The following is a 13,031-nucleotide window of genomic DNA, read 5'->3' on the forward strand; positions in this document are numbered from 1 at the left end:
ATTTGAAATATATCACGACTTTTTATAATCCTTCTTTGATATGTTTTTATCGCCGAAGAAATAAAATGGGAACCCCGCCCCCCCGATGGTACTGGTCTGGGCCTCTCTACCCCTGAGAGACCTGCTCGCTCCAGGATTTGTGCCCAGGGAAAGTTCCCAGGGAAAGAACTTCTCTTGGTTGCGGGGGTAGGAGGGGGGTGCTTGGGCAAGCAGAAGCTTCCCCATCCAGCCCCAGCCTTTACTGCCTGGAAGCCACCCTCCCCAACCTCTCGCTTCCTGCAACTCTAGACCACAGACAAGTGCCCAGATCTCCGCATTCAGATTTTCAGAGAAGACACAGCAGAACAAGGAAATGAAAAAGACGACGCAAGTCTGTGTGGCTAGCAGTAGTTGATAGGGGAAAAAATAGTAAGGGCAGGGTGGGGAAGGGAGGTGGGAAACAACAAAACCTCGTCCGGAGCCAACAGAGCTAATTTGAGGGAAAGCAAAGAATGGAGCCCAAATGAAAGATTCTGCAGAAGTCCAGGCAGAAGACGCAGTGACGAGAGAGGAGACAAAAAGACGCGGGCATTAATAAAACAGAGGGAAAATGAAAACGCAACACAAAGCCCCACGGTTCTACATACAAGCCAAGGTACATACACACGCCAATAAAAGCAGGCAAGTGGGGAACAAAGGATGTCATAGCAACCTCAACGAGCCCCGTTGTGCTACCAACTGCCATGCTCCTGGTCATCCGTCAAGAGCTCCGGGATCCAAACACGGCATTCACACAGGGAGGGCTGTGGACACCCCAGTCGGAGGTGTCTGGGCCCCTGCCATGCACCCTGGCCTCCTTTTCTTCCTTCCTCCCCACCTAAAATCCAAGCGAGGTCTGTGCCAAGCCTCTGCCTTTCTTCCCGCAACAGCTGCTTTTCCGAAATGCAGGGAAACATGATCTGGACACAGCATCCCAACACACTCGTGTTCCCCAATTACGTTTCCCCAACTGTTTCCGATCGGGGTAACACGGCCCTCTCCTGTGCTCTCGAAAGCTCCCCTGACCCTCCGAAAACAAAGGCAAGTTAATAACAAAAGGGGGGGGTGGAACACACCTAAATGCATTTTGCTCGATCTCGCAAAATCTAGCATCCCACCGTTGGGGTTCATTCAGGATTGTGGATTTCCTGTGGGATATAAAGCTCATTTACCTGTGCCTAATTCAAAAGAGAAATGCTCATTTCCTTCCACCTCAGTCTTCTACTTAAATTATAGGTCTCTTCTTTATTAATAGACAATCGTTTCTTTCTACTTTCTTCTGGTTTGAGTGGGGGAAATACTGTGACTCCGGAAAAAAAAAAAAAAAAAAAAAGGAAAGATAAGTGTTTCACCAGCAAGACTTGGAAGGCTGCAGAAAATAAGAGAACTTTTACAAGAACCTAATGGAGATATTGACATGCGTGTCTGGAAATCTAAAGTTAGCAAAGTGTAAGGCAAGAACAGGCTTTCTCACTTTATTTCTGTATCTGGAAAGTTTCAGCGGCTGGTACCACATGAATATTTATTAATGCATTGTGAATCAGAAGCTGTGATTATTACTCAAACTATCTTTTTACCTTACAAGCTTCAACTCAGAAGAATAAAAACACATCTGCTTTTGCTCTTCCCATATTTTATTCAATGTTTTAACAGCTTTGCTGTAAATATCTCATCCATTACGATTCAGTTGTGACTATATCGGCTTCACGTCTCCTGTTTTATTACTGTCATCACGGTTAAACAACACACGGTTAATTCTGTTAACTAACAAGTTCATTGTTCCAGCTAGTCAGCGATCTCCCGTTTGTTGAGTCCACATGTTGAGAGAATTGGTTATAAATCAAAGAAGGGCCTGAGTGAGGTGTATTCTCTTTGTTCAGATGCGGGGGTCGTTCTTTGAGATGGTCATTTAATATGCTGCCACGGAGGAAGTGAGTCAATCTGAAGATAGGACCAAATCCAATCGTATGAGATGAAGAGATTGCGCAACCCGCAAAGAATTCAGCTCTGGAATATGCAAGCATCCTGAGAGCCTCGTCTCTGCATGAACCCTCACCTCCTTGAGAGCCGTCATCCAATGTCGACCTTATAAACCTGTCTTCTTCCAGAGTTTTCCCAGCAGAAACATGCTACTATTTTTTCGCCCTCTAGATATGATTTAGTTTGTCTGTCAGTGCGGTCTGACAGTCAGGAATGTGGGTTTTGAAGTCCAGCAGACCCGGTTTGCTTCCCGGCTCTGATATTTGCCAGTTGTAGGGACTTGGACGATGCACTCAGCATCCGTGACCCTCGTCTATAAAATGCGAGCAGCGACCACACCTACTCATCGGGCGGTCCTGACACCGGAAGGAGAAAATGTGTATAAAGTTCTGTATCAGTGAAGATTCAGTGCAGGAAATAGAAATCACTACAGCATGAAATGAGTTAATTTGGGTGTTAGGTATGCTTCCTATTATTATGATAATGTCAAAACACACTCATTGGTTTAAGACAATGAGCATTTATTAAAATCACGGGTCTGCAGATCAGAGATTTGGGCTCGGCATGGCTGAGCAGTTCTTCCGGTCATGAGCGAGTCACTGCATGTCTTGCCGTTGACTGGTGCGTCTGGGTCAACTGTGTACTTCTCCAGCAGGATGGCCCAGGCACTTTCCTGGCAGAAGCAGAGGAGCAAAAGGACTTCGTCTTGGGTGATGTTTGCTAGCATCCCATTGGCCAAAGCAAGTTACACGTTCAGCCCATAGGCGAGCGTGGGGGTAGATAGAAAGTCCCACCCAGGGTAGCTGGATGTGAGGGTGAACAACCATTCTGGTTTTCCAGATCCTGAGGGGTTGTGCAGGATACAAGACTTGAGTGTTAAAACTGGGACAGTCCTGGACAAACCAGGATGCACTGGTCACTGTGTTAGCACATTTATGGGGCAAGAACATGGACACAAGGAGGGTTAAGAATTGTAGCCTTGCAGTGCCTGGGTGGTCCAGTCGGTTAAGTGTCTGCCTTCAGCTCATGTCATGATCCCAGGGTCCTGGGATCGAGCCCCATGCGGGGCTCCCTGCTCAGTGGGGATCCTGCTTCTCCCTCTGACTCTGCCCTTCTGCCCTGCTCATGCTCATTCTCGCTCTCTCTCTCAAATAAATAAATAAAATCTTAAAAAAAATAATTGTAGCCTTATGAAAGGGACTTTCTGAGAAACAAACTGAGGGCCTCAGAGGGGAGGGGGGTGGGGGAATGGGATAGACCGGTGATGGGTAGTAAGGAGGGCACGTATTGCATGGCGCACTGGGTGTTATACACAACTAATGAATCATCGAGCTTTACATCAAAAACCAGGGATGTACTGTATGGTGACTAACATAATATAATAAAAAAAATATTTAAAAAAAAATGAAAGGGACTTTGGAGTTGCCTAACAAATCGCTGGAAGAATTGGAAAAGGAACTATTAGTCTGAAGGTCATGGTACTGTTTTTGCTGCTGTTATAGCTTCGGCTAGTAGCCCTGCCAACTTGGCAACCAGACACTGGCACAGGGCAAGGGCTACCATGGAGTCACCGTGCAGGGCCTGCTTGCCAGCCATCATGGTCACAGGAGGTATCTGCCCCACTCCCACCTTCCAGATCTCCACGAGGGCAACTGATGAATAGAGCCTAACTCTAACCCGGAGCTCTGACAACGGAATATGGGTAGTATGCTCTTGAGCTCTCCAACCTCCTAGAAGAGGAGAAAGAAATGGAGCGTGAGTGGTGCGGTCCACAAAGGCTCACATGAACATCAGGCTCATGGGGAACGTTACCTATTGTGGTGGTGGTCAGATTCATTCAGATTGAGTCATTGATGTGACCTGCTACGAATTCCTAGGTCTCTAACCCTCTCTCTGGCTCAGCTAGAATTATAGGCAAACAGGTTACCTTCCAAGGTACCTGATTCCCAGAAGGCTACCCTCGAAAAGGCAGAATCATTATAAAGAAAATGGTTTTTATAGCATTTCAATTCCCAAGGATAATTGGGGAATTTTTAAGAAGGTGCATATGCCTTTTTTCACCTTGTTTTGCTTTAGGCATTATCGGGTTTTCTTTTCTTTTTCTTTTTCTTTTTTTTTTTTTTTAATTCCTCTTCTTCTGAAAATTATCTGAGTATTCTCGGAGTCTGAAAGGTTTTGCTCAGAATCTGGGAGAAGATTTAAATCAGTTCTCCTCACTTTAGCCCTGCTGACGTCTTTGTAATCACACATAGTTACAAAATAAATCAGAAAAAAGAATGAATTCTGAAGGCATCTGAAATGAACATCATAGATCTTGGCCTGTACCTGACCTATTCTAAAGAAAGAAAGAAACAACACACCTATCTTAAGAGGGTCACTTGAGTCTACTGATACCAAGACACAAATGAGCTGAATTTATTAGGGAAAACTCCAGTTTATTAGAGATAATTCTTCTAAGATACAGGTCCTTAAGGAAAACATACCTTTGCTGTGATTCTAAATCTGTCTCCTGAGAAATCTCAGATGCCTGCTGATCGGCTTGAATTCTTTGCCGCCCTTAACTTTCTGGCTGCATGTTAGAAATCATTTTAAATGAATTGAATAAAATTCACAAGTGTTATATGCCAGCAAATGATGAACTCACAGGAAATATGACTCAAATCCACTTTTTTCATTTTGGTTTTTTTCCCCTCATAATAAATAGAAATGAACAAATGTGGCTTTAATGACATCTTGGAGTGAGAGCTTTTATTGATATATTATCAGTCGGAAACATGTAATGCTTCGGTGAAGGAAACTCCATTCCGCATATTTATAACCAGATTGAAAAAGGTGCGTTTGTTATTTTGTGTGACACTTCCTAATGACAGTGAAGTTTTGTACATGAAGATATACACGCACCGTCATAAAAATGAACAATATTTCAGCTTACAAAATGTTTCTTTGATTGAAGATGTTTTTGTACTTACTTAGTTTCCAATTACTTTTTTAACCTGTGCTCACAAACTTACAAATGCCTTTTCCTCATTCCTGTAAAGTTGTAAACAGATGCTTCGAACGGTGTCAGTTGAAACAAAATGGGGATCGCCTGCTTTAGAAGGACAAGTCCTTCTCTGAGCAGCTGAGGTTCTGGTCATTAGCGAATTACGGTCTGTAGCAGGTCCAATTGTTTGGGTTGCAAAACATAGGAACAGTTTTAAGAAAAGAGGGGGCTTAGTGGCTCTAGTGTAGAGGGCTGGCTTCAGGCCCAGTGGGGTGAAGGTGCTCAGTGATGTCGCCAGAACCCCGTATCTCTCATCATCTCTCAGCTTTGCTTTCCAATTTGTGTTAGATTTCTTTTACACCAGGGTATCTCCACAAAGTCACAAGATGATAATAGCCCCAGAACATACACTCTATCTCTGTCTCTGTCTCTGCATCTGTCTCTCTCTCTCTCTCTCTCCCTTCTCATCCCCAACCAACTGAAGAAAACACAAGAGTCTGCCTACTGTTGCTTCGGACTGTTCCTATGCATACTCCTGAGCCAACTGTGTTACCAGGGGTGTATCAGCTACTATTGCTGTGTAACAAATCATGTTTGAAAGCTTAGCAGCTTAGAACAGCGTTCAGTTATTACCTCAAAGTTTCGGTGGGTAAAGGATCCAAGTGTGGCCTAACCCGGTCCTCCAACTCAGCATCCCCAGCAGGCTGCGGTCAAGGCGTCGACCCGCCTCGAGCTTCAACGCGCTGGATCCGTTTCCACGTTCACTCAGTGTGTGGGCAAGATGCAATTCTTCGTAGGCTATTGGACTGAAGGCCTTAGTTCTTCCTTGGCTGTGGGGCACAGGCCAATGACTGCTCTTTGCCACATGTGTCTCTCCATCAGGAAGTTCACAATAAGGTCACTGGCTTTATCAGAAAGAGCAAACGAGAGAGGGAGAGAAAGAGACACAAAGACAGAAAGACGGAATTGAGTTTTCAATCCTAGTCTCGGAAGTAACATCCCATCACTCTTGCCAATTTTATTCATTAGGAACAAGTAAATTAGGAACTAGCCCATCTTCAAGAGGAAGAAGTTACACCAAGGAGTGAATTTCAGGAGATGAGATCAGGAAAGCCATTCTAGAAGCTGCCTACCACAATGGATAATTGAATGTGCGGACTTGTCTAAATATGAATTTTCCATGTCGATTATACAGGCTTTATTAACAATTGTTTTTGCCTGTATAATAATTTATTGAGGGGATATATCAAAGCTTACTTAACTTTTTTAAATTTATTAAACTGAGTTGTTTATAATAGGCTTTAAAATTTTCTCTGGTATTACAGATAAAACTGTGGTGCGTCTTTCTTTAAAAATCATTTGGTAATTGTATCCAGGAAATCCAGACTCGAATGCTCACAGGGACATGTGAATGCTATCCCTCTAATGGGACAGTGGTCGCTCATGTTCGGCTTCCTGCCAACATGTGGCAACATGAACCCTGATCTCCTGCTTCTTCAAGAAAAATAGGAAATTCCTATTTGTATGTGCACGGTCCTATTGGTTCCACTAAAAACAAAATACACTTGGCCAAACAAAACTGGTCTGCGGGCTGGATTGGATACACTGACTATCATTTGAGACTGACAACCTAATGGTTGTACTTGTGAAATCAACCCTAAGAAGGAAAAAAAACAGGAAATGGCAAAACGATGGAAACAATAAAAAGATGAATGGTTGCCAGGGGGTGGGGGAAAGGAGTGATGAACAAGCAGAACCCTGAGGATTTGTAGGGGGTGAGACTATCTGTATGATACTCTGACGGTGGAGACACGTCATCATACATTTGTCAAAATATGGAGCGTGCCCCACACCAAGAGTGAACCCTGGTGTAAACCGTGCACTCTGGGGGACAATGATGTGTCCACGTAGGTTCACCAGTTGTAGCAGATATGCATTCTGACGGGGAGGGGTTAGATAGTGGGGAGAGATTATGGGTGTATGGGGGCAGGAACGGGTATATGGGAACACTCTGTACATTCTGCCTAATTTCACTGTAAGCTAAAAGCTGCTCTAAAAATAAACTTTAAAAAGAAAAACTAAAGGAGTGGGGTTATGTATACATTTTTTCTAATTTTCCCAACATCCTTCAACAAGCAAATGGTACGGGCAGCCTTCACTTCGCACAGTAATGTGGGACTATAAAAATGACTTTGCAAGCTGAAACTGTGCAAAACGTTATTAATAATCCGTGGTAAAAATTCTAATCACTCCACGACCTTTAAAATGTTCGCCAAAACATTAAAACTGCCTTACTGTTGCTTATAAATGCATACAAAAATGAAAAAAATATACAGTACAACTAAAATGTATTGCATACCCTAGACTTCAATCATTAGAAACATGAGGATGAATACGCCTGTCTTCGTGAAAACTTATCAAGTAGTCTGAATACTGCCGGTCGGCCTTCTTCTCGTTATAGAACTTAGGAAACAGAAGAGCATCTTTCCCATGCCTTGGTGAACGGGCATACTGAATTTTAAGTCTGGCTCGGCTTCCAACACTTTGACCTTAGTGCTTTCAATGTCATGAAAAATCTCTGAGAGTTCATTCCTAGATGTTTTTGCTGGCGTCACTTCCTCTGGGACACCTTCCTCCTTCTTGTTGAGAAGTTCAGTGTCAACTTCGTCCCCATGAAGTTCCTCCTGCTGCACGTCTAGGGCCCCTCGAGCAGCAGGGGCACCCACATTCCCCTGGGCAACTCTTTCTCCAACAACTCCATTTATGTGCAATGCCCATTTCACTCCCAGACTCAATTTTCATTTCTTTTTTGTACTTTTATCTTGGTCGGCCAATTCCTTCCTCTGATTGCTCGCGTTCATGAAATGTGCCATGGGTTTTCCACTGCGAGACAAGGAGGCAGCACCGCCACACACTTTGCTGTCTGTGTGTGGACTGCACACAGCTGTGCAGAAACCAGTCACCGACGGACTGAGGAAGGGACAAGATGGGTCCCTGGGGGCGTACCTCTACTACCCACGTGCTGATCCATGGCCTGAAGAGCTAGGCATGACGTTTGTACTTTATGCCATCACTCAGTTAATATACCGTGGTAACCCCCAATCGAATCATGTTGTTGGGGGGCTGGTGTTAGTTAATGAAAACATGGTCACTGAAATTTGCGCAAAGAAAGGACTGCCGGTACTTCCGTATTGGAAAAACAAACTTTATCATAAAAGAAAATGATTCTTTGCTCCTTTTTTGGTCACAGGCAGACTCAAGGACTAAAGATAGACTATTGAAGAAGACACACTGCTGGTTGAATTCAGTTGATTTATGACCCTGGGGACCTCATGGAACATTCCGTAATGCTATTTTGTTCAGACTCCCTGTGAATATGTACATCTGGAGACATATATATTTATGGAAAATGATAAATATTTTTTTTCTCCCCTACCTTATGTCTAAGTAGGTCATGTTGGCAATATTTTCAGTACTTATTACATTTCAGCCAATGTATTTCCAAGAGCATGTAGAATGTAGCTGTAGGATACACATGGGTGGTAACAGTGTGTATAGGACTTCAAAGTCCTATAAATATGATTGTTCTCTGAGAGCTAAACTGGGAAACTAGAACATCATGGATCAAAGCAGGGAAATGCAAAGTCAACTTGGAAATATAATTTTAAAAGCTCTATGATGCCCTTAATAGATGCAAAATGGATAAAAGTCAACGATTCTTCATGGTTTTTTAAATAAGAGGAACTTAGCAAAATAGCAGTAAAAGGGAAATTCTTTAATAGGGTAAATACCTATCGCCAACATTACTCCTAATGTTGAAAATGCAGAAGAGTTGCTATCAAATCTAGAAACACCACAAGCATGCCCTGTCACTGTTACTGGACAACAGTGTTCTGAAGGTCCCAGCCAATGCTTTAAGAAAAGAAGAGCAAATAGAGGGATAAGGATTAGAAAGGAAGCTACCACCATCATCATTTGCAGCAGACAAGGTCATCGATAAGGGAAATGGAGATTCAACAAATGATCACAACTAAGAGAAAAATATATCAAATTTGCTAAATATCAGGTGGACATTTAATGTCCTAGACACTAGAAATAATCAATTAGACAATTTACGGGAAGCATTAAGGTGATCCCTAAGCTAGCAAAGATGGAGGTAACCAGGTTGAAGGTATTAACATAGATAAACAATCTTGTGGATACTCAGGGGACTAAGTAAGTCACGAATTCAGGGACAATGAGAATCACAGAGGACAACATGAGTGAAGCCCCAGCAAACCCTATCTTAATATGCAGATACCTGATACAATTGCCAAACATGCCAATACTGTGAACCCAGTTAGTACCTGAAGCCATTACGTTTCCTAATCATAGATAACTGAATCACCTGAGGCCATCCCATTTTTCAAGATTTCAACAAATTTCCATCGCGCCCACCGTTTAACAGTCCTTGGGAGTCCAGGGCTGCCTGGTGATTTATGAAGTTCAGCCAATGGTGGTCCATAGGCTGAACCAGAGTTTTTGAGCCCATTAGCGAAGAATCATACCTTTCCAGGAAGGTAGCCTTACCCAGGGCCCAAATCCTCTCCTTTTCTTGGAATTCAAGAATAAGATATTCATAGATTTCCTGTGTATTGCTTGCTGTAAATGTCTTTGAGATAACTTAAGCATTTTAGCCATATCCCCTCACCCCAGAAAAAAAAAATCCATATTCATGAAAATATTGTATGTATTTCCAGGGGGTACCTGGACCTTCTGAAGCCTACTCAGGAGACTGTGGATTAAGCACCCCTGCTCTGCAGTATGTGGTACACCTCCTCCTAGATGCATCAACGTTCATCACGGTGGTTCAAAATAAAGAAGCCCTTCCCATCGACTGCCTGAGCCTGTGCCTCTGCTTGGTCCTTAGTTTCCTGTGTGACCTTAATTACATTACTTAAACTCTCTGGGCCTCAGTGTTATTATTTGCAATGGGGATCATAATCGTCCTGACCTCACTGTGTAGTTATGAGGATGAAATAAGACAAGGCAGGGAAGGCTGTTGGTACAGTGTCGTGTAATTAATGATCAACAAATGTTAGTTATTACTATTTCACTACTGTCCTGTGAGAGTGCTTTGTTTTAGCTTTTTAAGATAAATACACTTTATACTCTATACCAGAGTTTTTAACCTTGGCACTATTGATATTTGGGGCCAGATAATTCTCTGTGGGGGGAGCTGTCCTGTGCATTGAAGGATGTTTAGCCATATCCCTGGCCTCTACCCACTAGATGCCAGGAGCACCCCCACACTTGTGGCAGACAAAAATGTCTCCAGACGGTCACATAGGTCTCCTGGTGGGTAAAATCACCCCCAATGGAGAATCACTGCTCTAAACTGATGAAATGGATATTTTGAGATTTTTTTTCTTATGACAGAGGCAAAAGTAATCATAATATTTTAAATGTTACTGTTGTTCATGAAAAGACAATAAGGCCAAAAAATTGTACTCAAAATAGAGAAGAAAGGGCTCTGAGTAAAGAAGAGGAAGTGATCGTGTGAATGAGGATGGGGAGTCCCAAGGCTTGGGACACGCATGTGGGCAAAGGGGATTAACGCGAAGCATAAGAGTTGTGAAAGATACAGAGGAAAAATAAATTCTGGCAGTGGAATGAATACATTGGAAAATCTTTGGGGAAAAAAAAAATATATATATATATATATAGTTTAGCCTAGAGAATACACAACATGAGTAACACCTGGAAGGAGTTAACAGAGACTGAATATGAAAAACAGAGAGAGGAAATGAGGAAAAGGACCCCATGGATTCTGTGAGAGGTCAACACCACTAATTCGTGGTAAGACAGGATCATTTGATATGGAATTAAAGAGCAGAGCCCAGGGTTAAGAAATCCTTGGGAAAGGACCAAGGCCAAGGATGGGCTGAGACCCTGAGTGTCAGTCAGCCCTTTAAGAGACTAACATGGTGTACCCGTTCCTGAAACAAATAAAATTATCATCTTGTGTGTAGGTGGTCTACACACTGTTGTCAAGTTATTTTACATTCTTGGTAAATAAATTCGTGGGGTCCCAAAGTCTCTCTGAGAAAAGAGTAGATCAGAGAGGTTAAAAGTCAGCCCTGGTCATACATCAGGGGCATGGTCTGTGAACGAGCTACGTTCCCCTTCTTTTGGGTCGTGGCAAAAATTTAACTGTCACTTCAGTGTTGGTCATGTGAACCTACTGAGCACTTTCAAGGGTTTCCGTACGTCCAGCTCAAGTTTTCAGGTGTCTTTTCCCAATTAATCCCCGCAACAGCCTTCTGAGGTAGCAACCCTCATAATCCCACTCTACAGATGAGGAAACCAAGGTTTTGAGAGGTTAAATGCTCCAAGGCCGCACAGCTAGTAAGCAAGGATTGAAGGCCCAGAACACAGACCCCAACACTCTTCTCTTAGTTCCTGTACTGTATTCTCTTGAGCACTCCTGGGCAGGGATGGGATCCTGAAATCATTCGACCCAATGTGCTCAACAGACTAAGGGGTCAACAGACTGAGAATACTCTATGCGGCTCTACTTTATGGAGAATTTATTTTTACTGCACTAATATTTCACTGTGCAATGAATGGTGACCTACGCATGTTAGTTGTGTCACTGAAGGTGATGGGGCAGAGAAGGAGGGAAAAGAATCCAGCTAGGGGTAAGAGCGCTAATCTGCACCATCAGTTCCCTCTATCATGACTGAAACCAATCCACAGAAGGATATTTACTGACTGTGTACTGTACTCCATGCCAACTATTCCCATGAAAAGTGTTTTAGTGACATTGACATTCAAAAAACTTTCCAAGTTGGCATCACTATCCACATTGTTCAAAAATTAAACCAAAGTAACCTGGCCATCAAAAGAGACAGTGAAGACTCAAACCTAGCTCCAACTGACTCCAGAGTCTCAGGTTTTCCCATCAGATCAAAACAAACACATTAAAAATCAAGAATCGTAAGCTCTGACATCTTTTCCGGGTCTCCCAATTTTTTGCCATGTGTGACCAATTAGCACAGTTGGCTAGAACATGGTGCTAATGAGGCCAAGGTTGGGGGTGAAATTCCCTCATGGGCTGAAACTTGATGCTTCCTTCCCAGGGTCACAGGCTGTGGCCTGCGCCACAGCTGGTCCCCTCCCAGAAGCATCGCATTGGTCATAAGTGCAGTTGAGAAATCTTCGATGAATCACGGTAACTCCATCCGCGCTGTTGGATCACCTCGGCACACATGCCATACTGACGGTGTGACTACTCACAGAAATAAAGACCAATGTTGTTATTAGTTGCATAAATTAACAATTTTTGCCTACACTCAATAAAATTTAACTTCACTCGTCATGGATCGATGGAGCTGTGACTTCACTTTTGAAAACTCATGTACATTAAGAAAGATGCTAAAATTTTAAGATATTGAATGACAAGTGCAGTAATACCTCAATTACTTAAGCTCATGAGGAAATGAGTTATTTTGTATATGTAAATCATGTTAAGATAATGGAAGTGTCTCCTTAGTACCAAGACATTTTCATATTACAAATTTTGATGGAAATCTTTGTAAATGGAATTCACATCTTCCTGCCTTCTCAAATTGGAGACACAGAGCATGATTTATCCGAGATATCTGTTATTTACAAGAAACACAATTTAAACAAAGTGATTCTTTTTAATTGAAAATGATGGGATGGGGAAAGAGATGGCAACCAGGAAAGTCTATGTTAACACCAGACTAGGTGGAATTTAAGGTTAAACTAAGAACAGGATAAAGAGGAATATAATGTAGTGATAGAAGACATTTCTCCAAAGAAAATGCAACAATCAATAACCTATGTGCACCAAATAATACGCCATCTTCACTCAGTCCCAACTTCCTGTGCCTTCTTGCTATTCCTCAGACAAGCCAAAGTGGTTTGTGACTCAGAGCCTCTGTGGCTTTGTGGCCAAACTGAATTCCTGCCTGGAGTTGCATTCCCACTTGATAGGGTTCTCTGCCCAAATATCACCCACCTACTGAGGACTGACCACTCTCTC

At 42.8% G+C, this 13,031-nt stretch overlaps 1 long non-coding RNA gene across 2 annotated transcripts in view; it reads right to left on the reverse strand.

Annotated features, from left to right (window-relative positions):
- Positions 1-1,634: 1,634 nt before the first annotated feature.
- Positions 1,635-13,031, reverse strand: part of LOC130543760 (uncharacterized) — a 138,022-nt gene continuing 126,625 nt past the window's right edge. Inside the window, exons 4-6 of one of the 2 annotated variants that reach the window (XR_008959337.1) lie at positions 5,615-5,886; positions 3,628-3,728; positions 1,635-2,671 (exon numbers count right to left, since the gene is read on the reverse strand). This is a non-coding gene — a long non-coding RNA (uncharacterized LOC130543760). Of the gene's footprint in view, positions 3,729-5,614; positions 5,887-13,031 lie in introns of both variants that reach the window. The other variant, XR_008959336.1, reaches the window with a different exon arrangement.

This window comes from Ursus arctos, unplaced genomic scaffold, assembly GCF_023065955.2.
Source record: "Ursus arctos isolate Adak ecotype North America unplaced genomic scaffold, UrsArc2.0 scaffold_16, whole genome shotgun sequence".
Classification (NCBI taxonomy): domain Eukaryota; kingdom Metazoa; phylum Chordata; class Mammalia; order Carnivora; family Ursidae; genus Ursus; species Ursus arctos.